Source organism: Ostrinia furnacalis, unplaced genomic scaffold (genome assembly GCF_004193835.3).
Source record: "Ostrinia furnacalis isolate ACB-3 unplaced genomic scaffold, ASM419383v2 OfSCF0404, whole genome shotgun sequence".
Lineage (NCBI taxonomy): Eukaryota > Metazoa > Arthropoda > Insecta > Lepidoptera > Crambidae > Ostrinia > Ostrinia furnacalis.
This window is the reverse complement of record NW_021130643.1, coordinates 264390-282497: the sequence shown is the minus strand read 5'-3', so window position 1 is coordinate 282497 and position 18108 is coordinate 264390. Positions and strand designations below refer to the sequence as shown.

Here is an 18108-nt window from a genome sequence, read left to right as displayed (position 1 = left end):
CCGCTACCAACAAAACGTATACAGCTCTATAAAGTGTTACTCACCTGGTGTCCGTTTGGTTGCGCAAAGCTGTATACATTTTGTTGGTAGCGGCACTAGCGGCGACTGGTTGCGCCGCCATGGTGTCCCGGTGAAATAAAGCCCTTACTCACCTGGTGTCCGTTTGGTTGCGCAAAGCTGCATACATTTTGTTGGTAGTAGGCGACAGGTTGCGCCGCCATGGTGTCCCGGTGAAATATAGCCCGTAGAGACCATCATTTGGTCATTTATGCCCGTTTTCACCATAAATCCCTAATTTTTAAGTGACCCCTATGGTAACACATAATAGGATTTTTTTTCATTAGGGTCACTTAAAAATTAAGGATGGTGAAAACGGGCATTAGTCTCATTTCTACAGGAATATGACCCTCTCTGTTTATCAGAGGCAAATGGAGCCAGGCAACATACTACAATGGCCAGGCGGGTTGTAAAGGCCTGATGTCCGCATATTCGTTCTTGACTTACGAACTTTTTAGGTACTACCTGAAGGTTTTACTCGTAGACTAATTCAGGTAACTAAAGCTTATCTACAGGTGTCATTTAAATACTTGATAAAAAAAAGGGTTACTACTACTCAAACACGACTATTTTTCCAAAATTAGGTCTTCAATTTTTTTTTAAATTACCCATATTTTGATATTGGTCCTGTAGGAAAAGTAGTTGTTTTTGAGTAGTGAATCAACCCACCAATCAAATATATAATTACATAATAAAATAATAACATTGAATAGTGCCCGTTTTCACCATCAATCCCCAATTTTTAAGTGACCTCTATGAAAACAAAATGCCTGTTATGTGTTACCATAGGGGTCGCTTAAAAATTAAGGATTGACGGTGAAAACGGGCATAGGTCCTTTAAAATATTATGACTCCCAAAGTTGCTAGGACTTTTTTTTATTTAGGGATCCGTGAAGTGCTAATTTTTGTTCAAGTCCTCCTCTTAGCTAAGCTTGGAAAAATCTGGAAATATTCTTGAACATGGTGCTTTTTACGAACTTTTAAGGAAAATTATAGTTGAGATGAATCAGTTAGTTCATGAGTAATAGTCGTTCAAGACGGGCAACTACGGAAATCTCTACGCGTGGTACGACACGCCAAGTGTTTTTTTTTGTTTGATCAAGTATACAATTACCCTGTTTAACAAAGCTACATAGGACTGTGTAATTTAAAAAATCTACTACTAATCGACTTTGAAATGAGTAATCATTAATATTATGTTCATTATGGCATCTGTTGTTTTTTGTATAATTATGAACTTTTTTAACAATTAGTTAAAAAGAAGATTTGGTGAAATTGTATACTTATTTGTAATTAACGATTAATGTTGTAATTAATTTAAAGACGCTGATTTGGCGTGGATTATTTTTTTAATCCTGAAATAACGATTGATATTATTGCACTATAAGCTAAAAAAATAATTAATGAATGTTTAAAATATAGATGTTGCATAATTTTTGTATGAAACATTTTATAATTAATTTATTACAGAGCAGCGTAGCGGCCAAGTGAAATAAAAACGATGAAGTCCTGTAATTTTTAAAATATTTTTTTATAACTTTATTTTATTTATTGTTATCATAAATAAGTGCCACCAGTCGTTTAAATTGAATAAAATATTTTTGATTTTGATCCTAATCGATTTTTTAATTTAAGATTTTTTCTAAACCTGAAAAAAAAAAAGGTCTGCAATCCGGTTCGAAATAAAGTAATATCTTTGGTTATTGCTCTAATAAAAACTATCATGATTTCAAGACTATTTTTTTTTGTGCTTTACAAAAAAACTTAAAAAACTTTTTTGTAGACGGTACGCCAGACTAGTTAGCGCTGCGGACCGTACGCGCCATAGGTCGGAGGAGCTTTTTTGAACACGTGAGTCTAGATACGGCGCGACGCCTCAGTCCCGCGCGGAAGGCCCCACGGTGCGGTCGCGTGATGCCGTCGCCTCCTACGATCGCGCTCTCGAACTCGAAAACCCGGTAAACATGTGACCGACAACAAATATCATAGAGTAAAAATACCGAAACAAACTTTTTTGAGGTTACTTTTTTTTTTCTACTCAAAATTTTGACACTTGCCCAGAGCGCGGAATCTGTAGTTGCATAACAATGCAGTGAAGGCCGAAGGAAAAGTTGCGTTCTTAGTGTTTGTAAAGTTTTCCCAGCGGCCGCTCGCTCGGTGAATTTCGACTTTTTCAGTGCACGCGTACGGTTTTTCGAGTGCCTGTTACGAAACGCCGAAATACGTCGCTTACCTTTACCACGGGGACTGTTAGCCGATAATTGTCGGGCGAAATTTCTTTTGGCACGGATTTGTGTGCGTTCGTCTTTAGCCGTTTTACACGTCGATTTGTGTAAACATTTGGGGCGATTCTTTTTATCGGCGTACTCACTTAGTGATTTATTGTGGGTCACAAAATTACTAAAGTTTTTTCGGTGTGAATTACTCTCTGATGTTTGAGTGATAGGTGCTGAGTGGTGTGCTATAACGTGTGTGAATTTCAGCTCTACAGCCGTTGGGAAATAGCTGCTGTATCAGTTACCTTCCTTGTGTGATATAAAACCAATAGTAAGACGTGTTTATATTACAATAACCACAACTGAACTTAATACACTCGGAAACGGTAAAAGTGACACAGTTGACAAACGGGTGGTTTGTCGATGTATTAACTATATCGATATTGTCGATAGTGTTCGATATCTTACCGAAAGTGTAATCTGCGAAAGTGATTTGTTTGCTGACGCTACCACGTGACGGCTTTAACGGTAAGTGATTTTAAAATTTTAACCCATCTTCAAAAAATTTTGGTGACTTTTCTAATATTTTATTTCTTAGGGTTATCTTGAATTTCGTGGGACATCTAGGTTAGTTACAAAGTTTCAGTCGCGATTGAGAATTTTTGGAAAATTGAAAAGTTGTTAATATAATTATTTGCAATTTTATTGTCATGTCTGTTTTAAATAATGAATAGTCGTTAGGTTTTTTTTAAATTGGAAACGAAATGAAAATAAGGCTAAGATAACTTCTGTAGTCTTTAAATAATTTAATACAGGAGCTCATGTAGGCTGTTAGCTAAAATAAAATACAATGTTTATTTACGGATTATTTAAACGACTGGCCATTTTTTCCTTATTTTATAAAATCTGTTGACTTTGGCTGCAAACATAAATTGAAAACGAAAGTGCAACGTGAAAGTAAAATTGACAGAGATTTTTCCTCTTATCCCAATGTAGTAGATATTTACTCGTACCTAAAGTATTTTTATTACATCTTAATGATTTTTTAAAATGCTAAAGCTACATATAGATATTTAATTAATAAACAATAATTTTATAATATATTGACATAAACTTAAAATTTATTTTTTTTGTATTTTTTATTTTGTAAATAGTTTTTATCATTAGTAATTTTTAAATGCTAAAGCTTGTAGTCAAATTAAAAGAAAACCTAAAATTTTGTCATCTCGAGTTACATAAAGTGACTGGTTTTATGCTTTATTGATAGCTTTTCTTACATTCTTGGCCGCTTTAAACAAATGTTTATTTTACATTTCACGGTTTTCTAAAGGTTAACATGTTTATACCTTTTAACCTTTAATAAAATGTAGGTTAATAAGTGGTAGAGTAAGCTCTACTTAAATTGGAAAGTTTCTAAGTCCTGAAAAGTGTGTATTCTAGTAAAGAATTTAGTAGGTAACATTATCAATAGTAGAACAAATAACATTATATTTCAAAGGTAATCGAATTAGATTCCTTTTTTTGGAAAGTGTTCTAACAATGACCTATTTTAATTTTAGAAGGAAAGCAAAAAAGCAAATTTTTTTACTGTGTAGTTTTTGATTTTAGTTTCCGTACTGTAACGTTGAAACTTGTGTGTGATATTTGTTACTGATACAATATTCTAGGGAATGTTCCCAGCAATGGTCCTAAATGTTCCTGCTCAATAGAAACATTAAGGGAACTCTACCGGGATTTTCTTTGACGTAGAAATGTTGAGGAATGGCACATCCCTACGAATATTTAAATAGCTTGAAAAAATCAAATTGCCTCGTAGAAATTTCGACGGGTCCACCTAATTTCTAAGTAGCTTATAGTTAAGAACAGTCGCCTCGCAAGCGAATGGTCGTGGCTTCGATTCCCACCTTAGACAATCCGAATTTTTCAAGTTATGTAAAAATTTAGTTTTAGATGTGACTCTGAACGCTAGAAAACTTTAATAACTATCTGTACGAATGACATACCCGTACTCACAAACGATGCTTGCTTAAGTGAAGCAGCAAATCGAACGTTGCGTTGGCGTTGAATAGAGCTCTGTGATTGGTTCGTGTGTGACTCTGTGCGTACACGCGCACTGTGAGACCTCATAGTAATTGTGAATACGGGCGACATGCGACAGTAAGTTTTAAACTTTCAGCAGTCTGTGCTGAAACTGTGAGCGTAGTGACCTCGACCGCACTATTGCAACTAAAAATAATGTTTCAAATTCTCTAGCATGTAGAATTAGTAAATACTAATTCTACATGCTAGAGAATTTGAAACAATTAGCCTATCTATTTAGATAGGCTAATTGTTATCACCGTTTTTGTGATTGTTATGTCATGATGACTGAAAAATTAAAAGCATTTAAAATTTTGCAGTCTTTACACGTAGGTACGTAGGTTACATGATTTTTTTCAAAACTTGATATAATCGAATTGCCTGAAGTGGGAACCCACGATCTTTCAAGATGTATTCAAGTTATTTTTTTAGTTTGAGATGTAACTTAACTTTAGACAATTTTATGGGTAGTTTTGACGTTTTTTTGATTATGACGTGACGGAACATAACACATCTGGAGTCTCGCTGACATTGACGTAACAAAATACCCTCCTTTGCCGCTGCCATATCTCAAGCACTGTCTGAGTAATGTACTACACCTTAGTACATACGATACCACAATTAAGCCTGAAATCGCCACTATACAATCATCATCATCATCATCTCAGGCACAGGACGTCCACTGCTGAACATAGGCCCCCCAATGCTTTCCATGCTGCCCGGTTGGTAGCGGCCTGCGTCCAGCGCCTTCCTGCTACCTTTATGATGTCGTTAAGTCCACCTTTTGTGTGGACGTCTCACGCTGCCTTTTCCGGTACGCGGCCTCCACTCCAGAACCTACATACAATAACATTCCGTAAAAAGAAATGTGAAGACGCGTAATATCTAACACTGATTTAACGCGATAAGCGATGAAAGCATACAATGTACGATAACCGTACAAATTACTTATCGCTGGCCCGCTTGTGTTATCAGTTATCAGCTCCAAATATAGCGGAAGCCAGGCAATGATAGATTGGTTGTCAGGTATCACTGTGAGGCTAGATCTAGAAGATTTAGGGATAAGAAATGTATTGTTAACCCACATAGAAGAGGATTATTAGGCTCTGGTCTTCTATAAGCGCCGTAGGCCGCGTGCGCAGTGTTTAGGGTTGCCAGCCGGACATGTTTGGATTTTTACGGCCTTGTCCGGCTAACAAACGGCCTAAAAAGGCCAAAGCCTAACAAAGGCTTTTCATGTGACTGCCGCGCCAGGCGAAAGTCGAGAGAATAATATGAAGCGCACGCATCAGGATGTTGGGCAACCGATGATGGTAGTACTCACTCGTGAGCTATGACATTAAAAGAATGAAACATGTATCCTTAAGAGCAATTGACGATTTGTAAGTACATTACTAATTTAATTAGCATATAAGTAATACAAATAAAGATATTTTTGATTTTGTCCTTTAGACGCCCTTTATGACATCCACGGGAGAGTGGTGTAGTCGATTTTTATCCCGATTTTTGAAACTGCTGAACTGGGAAATAAGCCTTTCTGTAACAGAGCGAAATTCAAGCGGGGAAATCCGCAGGAAAAGCTAGAATTTAATAATGTACACGTGGTTAGTAATAAGGGTCTTCTTTTGAATGGCATTTTTTGTGTCTACCATTTAAATAATTATTTTAATTAGTGCCCAATGAGATTAAATATCTTCCCTAAACCGGTACCACCAAATTCTCGGTTCGATTCCGTGCGAGCGCGTCGTTCGAGTTTGAATTTACAATGTTGCAGAAGTGTACCAATCAAGATTATACAGGATGGCCCAAAATTTTTTGGAAATAGCAACGCTTGATATCTAGAAATCGGCTCGAGGTAGGGATCCGAGAGTGATGGGAAACTGTGCAGCATAATTTCATAAATTTTTAGTCACTATGGAGCGCTTCATAAAACAAAATCGTGCTTTTGTTGTTAATTTTTTCGTATAGTTCCATACAAATCATTGCTTTGGTAAAAAATACACAAAAAGAACGCTGTTTTCTCATGAAACAGTTTCCCATTACTCACGCGTTTCTACCTCGAACCGTTTTCGAGAAATCAAGTGTTGCTATTTGCAAAAATTTTTGACTCACCCTGTAATATATTAAATATTCACCATCTGTGTAGCTGGTGGCAGACTTAACGAGACACCACGTCTGATATAATTCGATGGAAACTGATTTTTTTTAGCTATTGCCTGATGAGTTCCTTTAATGTCGAGTTCAAACTAATTTAATATTTTTTCTAATTTAACTAGACTGGGAATCTTGGGAGTTATTGCTTTCAAGTTGATTCACTGCTATTCCCTGTCCTTTAAACTTTAGGTATACACAAGACCCATAAAATTTGAGAATCTGGTTTACTTTTATTTTATTAATAATTAAGTAGTAGTAGTGTAGTGAACTACTAGTAGTGCTTACAACACCTTAAGATCAACAAGTTGACTAATTAAATCTTGTTCTGTTTTAATTACAACATTTCTTAACCTGTTCGCCGCAACAGGTATTGTCGCTTTCATTAATGAATTATTTACAAAACATTGATTAAAAACGTTAAGTTTAATTATAAAACATAATATTCAGACTGGGTCGGTGAATTGTGTTGCGTAAATACATAAATATAACCTAAACAAAATCCTTAATTCCTCTCAAAGCATCAAGGAACGTCTTCATCATCATCATTTCAGCCACAGGACGTCCACTGCTGAACATAGGCCTCCCCCAATGACTTCCATAATGATCGGTAGGTAGCTTAAGGCACGTCTTAGCTTAAACTTAAGTCAGTATTCTGAAACCATACTCAAGTATGAATTTTATTTGCTGACATTTTCTAAAATTAGCAGCAGAAGTTGAATTGATTGTGAGCTTAATGTGCATTCTTTGACGTTTAAAATTCTCAATCATGTGTACTAGAGGTACTATAATAAAATAGCTATTATGCCATTGACTTTTTAATTGATATTGTAGCTTTTGAATATATTTTATCACTTAAAAATTAACTAAAAAACACAGTAACAGAGTCACAGTACTTAAGATAAATTACCTAAAGCTCATTTTACATGCAAAATTCTCCAATCTACGAAAATTGATATCCATCTCTATAATAAACCATCCATTTAACAAATAAACATACAGACGTAGAAAATCAATAGCCGAAAAGTCAATTAACCTTAATTTTGGTGTGAGCCCTAAAATGCTGCTCGTAAATAATCATAAATAAAAGTGAGAGAGGTATTCACAAGCTCTCGTCTCTACAAGCTGAATAATTAAGTGCTAATGCTGATATTAAAAAAACCGGCCAAGTGCGAGTCGGGCTCGCGCACAAAGGGTTCCGTAGCAGCAAATATAATAAACTTATTATGTCAATTTATACACCTGGTGAATGGAGCCTAAACTCTCCCGATATTTTGCCTTGTACTTTTATGTATGAATATTAATTTTATATATGTATTTATAAATATTCCGTGCTATAGGCGTAGGGCTATAGACCTACATTATAAAGATTTTATATCATCGCGGATTTTAAAAGGTGTACAATACTGTAGTATATTTTTTGATCTATCTTATAAGGTTCAGCCATCGTTTTCAGTGTAAGCACAATAACTTAACCAAAATTACAGTTAAATCAACCTATCTCAAAAACTATAAGAGATACTTTGATCAAACCAAAAATCGTTGAAAGAGTTAATTAGCATGCATCACCTCTATTTTTTTTAGAATTTTATACCCCGTAGTTATAAAAATAGAGGGGGGGGGACATACTTTTTACGACTTTGAGAGCTGATATCTCAAAAACCGTTCACTTTAAGAAAAATGTTTTTTAGAAAACTTTATATCATTTTAAAAGACCTTTCCATTGATACCCCACACGGGTATGTACATCGAAAAAAAAATTTTCATCCCTCAGTTACATGTATGGGGGGCCCCACCCCCAATTCTTTTTTTTACTATTTAGTGTCATAATTTTGTAGCGGTTCATACAACACATATTCCCATCAAATTTCATCACTGTAGTACTTATAGTTTCCGAGTAAATCGGCTGTGACAGACGGACAGACGGACAGACGGACAGACGGACAGACGGACATGACGAAACTATAAGGGTTCCGTTTTTGCCATTTTGGCTACGGAACCCTAAAAAGGGCATAATATAAAAAATTACATCCTAAATTTTATTGCCGATGGGCCACCCTCGTAACGTAGTCTGCCTAACCGAGGTCCCGTATTATTGATACGGCTGATACGGCGGTAGCTACGTCCCTGTATTTCAGACGTTTTGTAAGTCTGACTCTAGGCCCAGGATACTTGACTTTAATTTTTTTGGAGGGTATTATAGTGGCCTACAAGGTGGACCGACGACCTCGTAAAAGTAGCAGGAAAGCGCTGGATGCAGGCCGCCACCAACCGGCCTTTGTGAAAATCATTGTGGGAGGCTTATGTTCAGCAGTGGACGTCCTATGGCTGAAATGATGATGAGAGTGGTCCAACCCACTTGAAAGTTAGTCAGTCCACCAGTCCTTTTGTATTGTTGACGTCATTTTTGACATTCAGATGTTAACGACGTCCACAAATGACACATCTCTGAAGGGTTATGGCGAAATTTCACCGTCACTGCACGTGTGACGACCGCCGCTAAGAATAGTGGCATAACTACCCACTTCCTAGTTCAAGGGAGTCGTTAACAGTCCAATAGCTTTTGTTTTGCGGGCTTTTAGTCAGATAATCAAACGGCATTTACTATAGTTTTATTATACATATAAAATGCGAATTATTTACATTCTTGTTTGTTATAAAACGGAATATAGCCGTGTATCTGGGTTTTATGTATGAAGTTCAGAAAAACACTAATGTTTTAACTAGCGGACATTCTTGGGATTGTAACGTCGAAACACACTTAAAAGTTATACATTAATTAAGCCATTATTGTGTCAATCAATCGTAAATAAAACACCAAACGTATATTTGACAACATTAGGAATTATTGAAACATTTATTTATGTCATTTCCAAATCATTAAATAAAAAATACCTTTATCATTGTGGCAACGTCTTAGTGGCCAAAAAGTTGTAGAATGCCCCCGCGCATCCGAATTCCAAACCCGCAATAGACGAAGCCACGGTATGCCTACTAGGGCAGTAAACCAGAAAAATCACTCTACCAAATGATTTGGATATCATCAATTTAGAAGGAAAATAAACAAAATTTTGTAAGAAAGTCAAAAAGCAAACTGCGCAAATAGAGATAGAAAAAAAGAGAAGATAGAAAAAAAAGAAGATAGAAAAAAGAAGAAAAATGCAATGCAATGCAGGACAGGCAATGCCTAGTGTGGAGGTCTGTCTTCTAATTGATAATTCTGTTCTGTCTAATTGATTTGGCAATAAATATTTTCATTTATTTTCAAATTTTTATTTCAATTTGTCAAAATACTGATGCCATTCGCGATGTCAATTTTAATAGTGTATTTCTATCTAATATTTTAATAATGTCGTTAAACAACAGTAATATATCTTTTACTATCATGGTAAATTGTCCTACTTATCTGTTTTCTACTATGGCTGAACTTTCCGCCATTAACTCACCGTAGAAAAGTATACAAATGGTGCCCATAAACTAAGTCAAAGGCCGATGGTGTTTTATAAAACAACGCTTTAATGATTGAGGAAAATTCTGAGCGAACACGTGTTGAAAAGTAGGACGAGCTTTTTCCGATTTTGAATATTTTTGTCCAATTAACACTTTATAAGTAAAAGTGACACTATCTTACGGCCCAGTCCGGTGCGGTCTATGTATTTATTCATACATATTCATTGTCTTTTACGATATGTCAATTATGAACTCTCTCCCCCTTTAGGAAATTGATCACTAGTTAAATTGACATAGTATATAAATATACAGGGTGTTAGGTAAATGGGTATATGAACCGACACTAGCCCATGTTAACATGGGCATATAAATGGTATGGTGAAGTCAGAAAATTAATATCTTCATTTTAATTATTTTAATTTTCATACAAATCGGATTTTATAAAATTTATTTTGTATGAAAATTAAAAAAAATTAAAGTGATGATATCAAATTTCTGACTTCACCATACCATTTATATGCCCATGTTAACCTTTAACCAGTGACACGTAGTCTCACAGGCGTCGCATGTTTTTCAAATTCTTAGAATTGACCACTTCCCCTCGCTTGCCGCGACCCAGCGTCTTAGTAGCTTTTGTTTTAGAGCTAAAACGACCATCAAAGAAGGCAGTCGTGTTATCGGTTGTTTTGCACGAAAGTGATACGAATTAGAAAATCGATCGTAGCCTGTGAGGCTACATGTCCTTAGTTGTCATACAAAAACTTTTACACTCTACTTTTTATTTTTAGTGCAAAATGGCAGAAAAGACTAGGAAAAGATAACTCCAGTCCACGAATTCATCAAACAATAAAATATTACGAACAGTCGGTCCATCGTATGAACCTTTTGAACCTCGTCAAGGTTCAAACGATGGGACTGTCTGTTCCATCCTGAAACAAGTCAAGCCAAGCGAAGGGCATGCAGTATTTGTCTGCCTAAACTACACAGAATGACAATGTACATAGCGGACAGTGGCGTCGTAAGGGGGAGGGGGGGGTGAGGGGTCCGCCCCGGGTGCCAAGCATCAGGGGGTGACAACGGAGTGACAACTCATTCGCGCAAATTAGTACCCACAGGTGCATCTGCATGACAAGGACGTCGCATCTGATATGTCATGATAAGGGGGTTCGTGCGATTGGTATCATCATATACGATAGCTCATGACTTAGTACTAACATCTTTCGTCTTCAAATCGGTAACCCGAAAATTCTGGGGGACGCCTGACAATTCTGGGGTTCATTAGCCCCCCGCAATATGAACACCCAACTTATGGTCTTATGAGGGGTGGGAAGGGGGGGAGGGGGTCGCCCCGGGTGCCAACCCATGCTATGCCGCCACAGTACACGTGTGTCGGGGTGTTGCAATCTCATATGTTTGCAATGGTCTCGCCTTTTGTGCAAAAATTGCCATTGATTTTATGCCAAATTGAGGGGGTGTCAGAATTTTCATTTTCAGTTTTCAGAAATGGCTTTTATGTTTTTCCGGTGTCTATATTATTAGATTTTTAGTAAAAAGTATTAAATTTGACAAATAATTTATATAAAGTCTATTAAAATGCTAAAAAAGGACCTCATGTCAATTGAGGCTGAAAATTACCACTAATTGGTATTTATAGTTTTTTTTCTATGTAATTATAAAAAAAATGTTTTATTTTATTTAATTTGTTTTATTGACATACCAATAGTTAAATACAAACACAATTTTAAATAATCCACATGCAATTTTGTCAATTTTTTGATTTCGAAGTAGTAGCCTGTGAGACGTCATGTCCCTTATAGTGTTATTAAATTGTCATGTCACTGGTTAAAGGTTAACATGGGTTAGTGTCGGCTCATATACCCATTTACCTAACACCCTGTATAGCACCACCTGAGTTGCACCACCTAACTTTGACCGTAACTATGACGATAACCGGTGTTTTTTGTATGGAGTTTGACAGATTTTTGACGTTTGTCAAAGTTAAAGTAAGATGGTGCAACCCAGCCTTAGTGTTTTAAAAAAAAGGTTTATCGAGAGATTTTAAAAACTTTTTTGTAATAAGTCACTGTAGGTTTTAAATTAAATCACTAGCGCACTAGGTTATAAATAGTGTTACGAATGAAATGAATTAAAACTGTTGTCTTTTGCATTTGCATTTGTCCATTTATCAAGTTGTATCCTTACAAGAGAAAATCATACCCGGCTAGTGAAATGAGGCCGACTGTATTTGTCTTTGTAATTACTAATTGCAGACAGGCATAACTAGGTCTGGATTAATGGAGTCAGGTCAGTGTAGGCGCCTGATTGTTGTCGGTAATTAATTTTGAACTTACACAGTACTTATTATTATTCTGTGCTTACACTGTTAATGTTAAGTTGGTTAATTTATAACTTGCTACTGTTGAGTTGGAGTAAAGTATAGTAATTGTTGTAGTTTATATTAAACTTATAGTAAGTATTGCGACTCAGAAAAACATACGAGTTGGTACGATTTTATGCTAATCACGGCGGTGGGAACGGGAGGTAGGAATAGTCATTCTATTATCAATTGCTCTTCTTTTTAAGACAGATGATAAGAAGTTTGTTTGCCAGTATTTTATATCTAGACTATGCAACCGCTATAGAACTTACGTTGTTTTAATTTAACCAGTCCAGTTGCATGTGTGAGGGAGCGGCAGCCCTTCTAAATCTAGAAGCTTTATCCGAGTTTGCCTGTGCCACAAAATAGTCAGACCCAGAAGAACCTCTTAATATAACATCTGATTATAGAAAACTAGCTTTTGCCCGCGGCTTCACCCCCGTGAAATTTCGTTTGTTATAGATCGTCATAAATTATAGCCTATAAATGTTATTCTGGGTTATAAACAATAATACTGTAAAGTTTCATCAAAATCCGTTTAGTAGTCTTTGTGCGAAAGAATAACAAACATCCAGACATCCAGACATCCAAACTTTCGCATTTATAATATTAGTAGGATAAGGAATAAAACAAGTACCAACAAACACAGGGTTTTTCAAGTTATTTTAATACTTAGTTTGAGGTGCGACTCTTGAAGCTAGAATATTTTAATAATGAATATTTAGAATATTTTATTTACCGCCTCTGTGGTCTAGTGGTTAGACCACCTGCTTCAGACGCAGAGGTCCCGGGTTCGATTCCCAGTGGGGGCAGATTTTTCTGTTCGGTTTGGTTGGTGGTAGGGCTTAATCTAAGTCCGCCTGGCTAGCTACCACCATCTTACCTAAGTCTGTCGCCATAACAACAATGTTAACAGCATCGTTGTGTTCCGGCAGTTAGAGGTAAGATAGCCAGTTCCTCCGTGGTTGAGGATTTCGGGTGAAGCTCGCTTCCACCTTCGGCCTGATCGTCACTTACCATCATACAGGCCAAGAGCTTCCTCGTTGTGGATAAAAAAAAAATATTATACCGGATGGTCTTAAAAGTGACGTCACTTTTTTTTTATTTCTCACACCTAGGTGTATCCGAAAATAGTCTGGGTTCTAGGTGGTTCTCATTAGTGATGCACTTGAGGCGCTAACCGTGCGGTTACGGTTTGATGCGAATGTACGAGAACTGCCTAGCAACCACGTGATTATCGCTGTGTCTAAACCAAGCAAAAAGGGATCAAAACAAACGGGACTATTCCCACCTCTCGTTCCCACCGCTGCAACTCCTGTATAGCCAGGATCTACAACTTGACCGCCAATAAAAAACCCAACCAGTGAAGGTCAAGTTTTTCCCGGGGGAAATTAAACTGTCATTGGACCCGCAACGAAATTGATCAGAAGAACAGGAGTTCGAAGATAGGGCAAAACTAAACAAGGAAAATTCAGAGCAAGCTTACTGCGTTTTGGTAACTTATGTTTACCGGCATCCACACGTGCAATACAGGTCCTTATAATAATAACACGATAAGGGAGGTAAATGCATGCATGATTGGAATTATACTAGCTATTTGAAAATTTAACAACATACAGATGCGAATTGCGTCCTTAACCGTCGCTTTCAGGATCAAGGAATTCCGCTAGGACCAATATAATTATGTTAATAGGAAATTATGTACAGTCATAGTAGCTATAAACGGTTAGGTACGGGACTATTCCCACCTCTCTTTCCCACCACTGCAACTCCTGTGTAGCCAGGATCTACAGTTTGACCGCCAATAAAAACCCAACCAGTAAAGGTCAACTTTGTCCCGGAGGAAGTTAAACTGTCATTGGACCCGCACCGAAATTAATTAGAAGAACATATGAGGTGTTCGAAATTAAGGTTCGGTAAAACGATTAGGTAATAGGCATTATTGAGGGTTTTAAAATAACCATTTAGCCCAGAAAACTCCATTATGTTAGTTAGGTTTTAAAACGGGCAGGGAATGCTTTATGGCATTAAATTCGTACCAATTTAGAGAATAAAAGCACATTTTTGGAAGCTCTACTATTTTGTGACTTGTGTTAACATACAGCAAAAGTTAATATTCAAGTTACATTTTAATAACACCTTATTATAATATTCATTAGAGATAATGTGCGTGACTCCATTATTTCTTATTAGCAATTTTAAGCCATACGACATCAATTTTAGATGTTCCACCGTTCCAATTACCATATTAGCATTTTGATTGTATGAAACTTTTACGATACTTAAGCATAATTAATTAACAATAAGCACGTGCTATTGACATTAATAAATTCCATGTCAACATAACTAATCAACAAATATTTGTCTAACGGAATCTCCCCATCAACGATGCCGATGTGTGCATGTTTCACATATTAGAGTGTTGCATAATTAAAGTAATGTGATATAAATTATTTTTATTAGACAGATTTTATACTACCGACACGTTTCTATACGAACTTAAACGGTTTAACCTCAGTCATAAATAAATAGTAGTAATTTAGGGCTTAACACACAATTTAGGTATGAGCTCATTTGCATTCGACATCCAGTTAGGGTCATTTTTTATCGACTAATTGGCTAATTACTCAAAACTCTAAGCCAGAGATTAATAAAAGTAACATTAGCGTATTTTTTTTGTCATATTGTGGTACCAGTGTTAATAGTAAATAGACCACCTCCTCCACTCTTACGTGGATGTTGTAAGAGCCGACTTAGGGACAAATATGCGAATATCATTCCTCTACAACCAGTCTGGCCAGCGTTGGTCAAATCTCTTGGCTCTGGTAAATTATAGAGATTCATCTTCCTACAGTGGAGACTAAATGATCTGATGATATTAGAATGCTTATGCCTGAGATCGGACCTTGGTGAAAAAACTCGACGGGCAAAATCAAAATTCGTCCCCGTTATACTAACACTAGCTGTGCCCGCGACTACGTACGCGTGAAAACCCGTTTTTGCAATAATTTTCATTATTGCTCTGCTCCTATTAACCGCAGCGTGATGTTGTATAACCTATAGCCTTCCTCAATAAATGGTCTATCTAACACTGAAAGATTTTTCCAAATCGGACCAGTAGTTCCGGATATTAGCGCGTTCAAGTAAACAAACAAACAAACTCTTCAACTTTATAATATTAGTATAGATACAGAACATACTCGTAGAAACAGCTGTATTGCTCTTCACAGCTGCATAAAGTCATTCCGTCGCACATTGAAAATTGTATACGATCTATTTACAAGAAATAAAAGCAAATTGTACCGCAATCGCCATCTCTATATCCGTTCGAACGGTGTAAACTCGCGATTTTACGAGAACACAGACAAGGGGTTTGCTCTACAGGACATAATGTGCTCTAAGGTCTATATTTAGTTGGATTAAGTTACGTACAATGTTGTGAGGTTCAGTTTACTTATTTCGTTGGATAAGATTTTAATAAGGAAGCGAAGGGTAAATAAGATGGTCTCATTCCAAGACTGACTCTATTTTTATTTCTATTATCATCATGAGGCAGTTAGTCTCCATTGCAAAAGCAAGACACTCTAATTTATCAGAGACATATGGAGGATTTGGGCTATACTACTCCCCTAGCCTAAGACGGGTTTAAGAGTTGGTATATTGTCCCTTAGGTAGCCTTTTACAACGTTCACAGGAAGTGTAAACCTATATGTCTTCTGATGGAATCGCACTGTTTATATCTCACTAGCAGCCGCCCGCGACTTCGTACGCGTGGATCCCGTTTACCCCCTTAGGGGTGGAGTTTCGTAAAATCCTTTCTTAGCGGATGCCTACGTCTTAACATACCTGCATGCCAAATTTCAGCCTGGACCGTCCAGTGGTTTGGGCTGTGCGTTGATAGATCACTATGTCAGTCAGTCAGTCACCTTCGAGTTATACATATATATTTAGATAATCGTTAAAGGCCTTTACTTTTTTTTAAAGACTGTTTCCCTCAAGAGTTTCTCTAAGAATTCTAATACAAAATACTCGACTCTATTAAAACTTCATAAGACATTTTTGTGTAATATCTGTAACATGTGGAAACATTAATCATGTAGGTACTACGTATGATCGTTACGTGGCTGTCGTAATGCGACAGTCATTCAACTTCGCACGATATAAATATGCATACAATTCAAGGTTATCAATCCTCATTCAGACTTTCGACGCGGACTTCAATTTTACTTTTAATGTAACAGTTTGTTTAAAAGTAGATGGATTACAATGTAAGGGTCAGTCTGTTAATTGTGCTGTTAGACATCTCGCAGTGACGTAACAACGTTTCTTCTTTTAGACTTACAACCTAAGAATAGCTTGATATCAAGTAAATGCTAAAGAACCTTATAATTTGAACAATACACGTTCACAAAGTCCGACATTTGTTATGTCGATGTGCTTTAAACAAATATGCATGTACTTTACAGACATTATGATGCTGTATTGATTGTGATTGTTTGTAATTTACTTCCAAATATCTTCTTTAAATTGGAATGCCGGTAGACAACAAATAAACTGTACTTTTTAAAGTACGTTATCGTATTCAACAATTCTTGAAGACGTGTAACAAGCCGCGAGAGATGCGCCGGCGCATCTATTATATCTGGCGCTATAAAATAGAAATGTGTTTCGTGTACCACTCTTCGTGCATTTTGGTGCCGTGTTACTAGGTGTAAATGTACTACAGCAATACCTTGTATTAGTCGTAAAATACTGTTTTGTAATGTTCTGAAGGCTCAGTATTTCTCGGAAAGCCTTTTCTATCATACGGTCAAGAGAATAAGTCAACAGATTTTCTCTTCCTTTGATCTAGTGGTTTATCAGACCACGACACCAATATGTACTGTGGTTGCGTGTTACTAGTAAAGTATTGTATACTACAGCAATACCTTGTATTAGTCGTAAAATACTGTTTTGTAATGTTCTGAAGGCTCAGTATTTCTCGGAAAGCGTTTTCTATCATACGGTCAAGAGAATAAGTCAACAGATTTTCTCTTCCTCTGATCTAGTGGTTTATCAGACCACGACACCTGTACTGTGGTTGCTAATTAGGTACTACTAATTGTAAGTATTTTTTTAAACTTTTATTTGTCAACTATCACTCCGTTTACCTACTGTTAGCGACCGAGCTGTAGACCCTGACCTTTCAGCTGTGAGAATGAGGGAAATGAGTCCCGTAATATGATGCATCCCCCCACAGGATAGACAGACGATCTCATAAAGATTGCAGGAAGGCGCTGATGCAAACCTCTGCCAACTGGCCATTCTGGAAATTATTGGGGTCTATATTCAGAAGTGGATGGTCTGTGGCATAAATGATGATGATGATGATACTATGCCGTCGTATACATACTACCAGCGTTGCCAGACGTCCCGATTTTGGCGGGACGTCCCGATTTTTAAATCAAATTTAAATGTCCCGCGCGGGACAGGCTCGGTCCCGCTTTTCGGAGAGAGACACTCACTTCACCAGACTATTGTTTGAAACGTTATATTATTGTAAAGAATTAATTTTTTTTTAATTTTTTTTTCTCTTTTTATTCTAAATACTAATTTAACGATAGAGTAAATCTGATTTAAATTATATTTTTTTTGTTAAAATACATTTTCTATGGCTACTTTTGCTATCTATTGTCACGTAAACGTAATTTTAAGTCAAATAAAAAGATAAATATTTGAAAACCTTTGATTATTATAAGTTTTTTTACTATGTCCCGCTTTTGACGGAAGAATCCCGCT

General features: G+C 36.6%; 1 protein-coding gene across 1 annotated transcript in view; it reads left to right on the top strand.

The window, feature by feature from the left end:
* The first annotated feature begins 1950 nt into the window (after positions 1–1950).
* Positions 1951–18108, top strand: part of LOC114363956 (uncharacterized) — a 57746-nt gene continuing 41588 nt past the window's right edge. The window contains exon 1 of the mRNA XM_028319893.1: positions 1951–2801. The gene's annotated coding sequence lies outside the window, so the exon portion shown is untranslated. The remainder of the gene's footprint in view (positions 2802–18108) is intronic.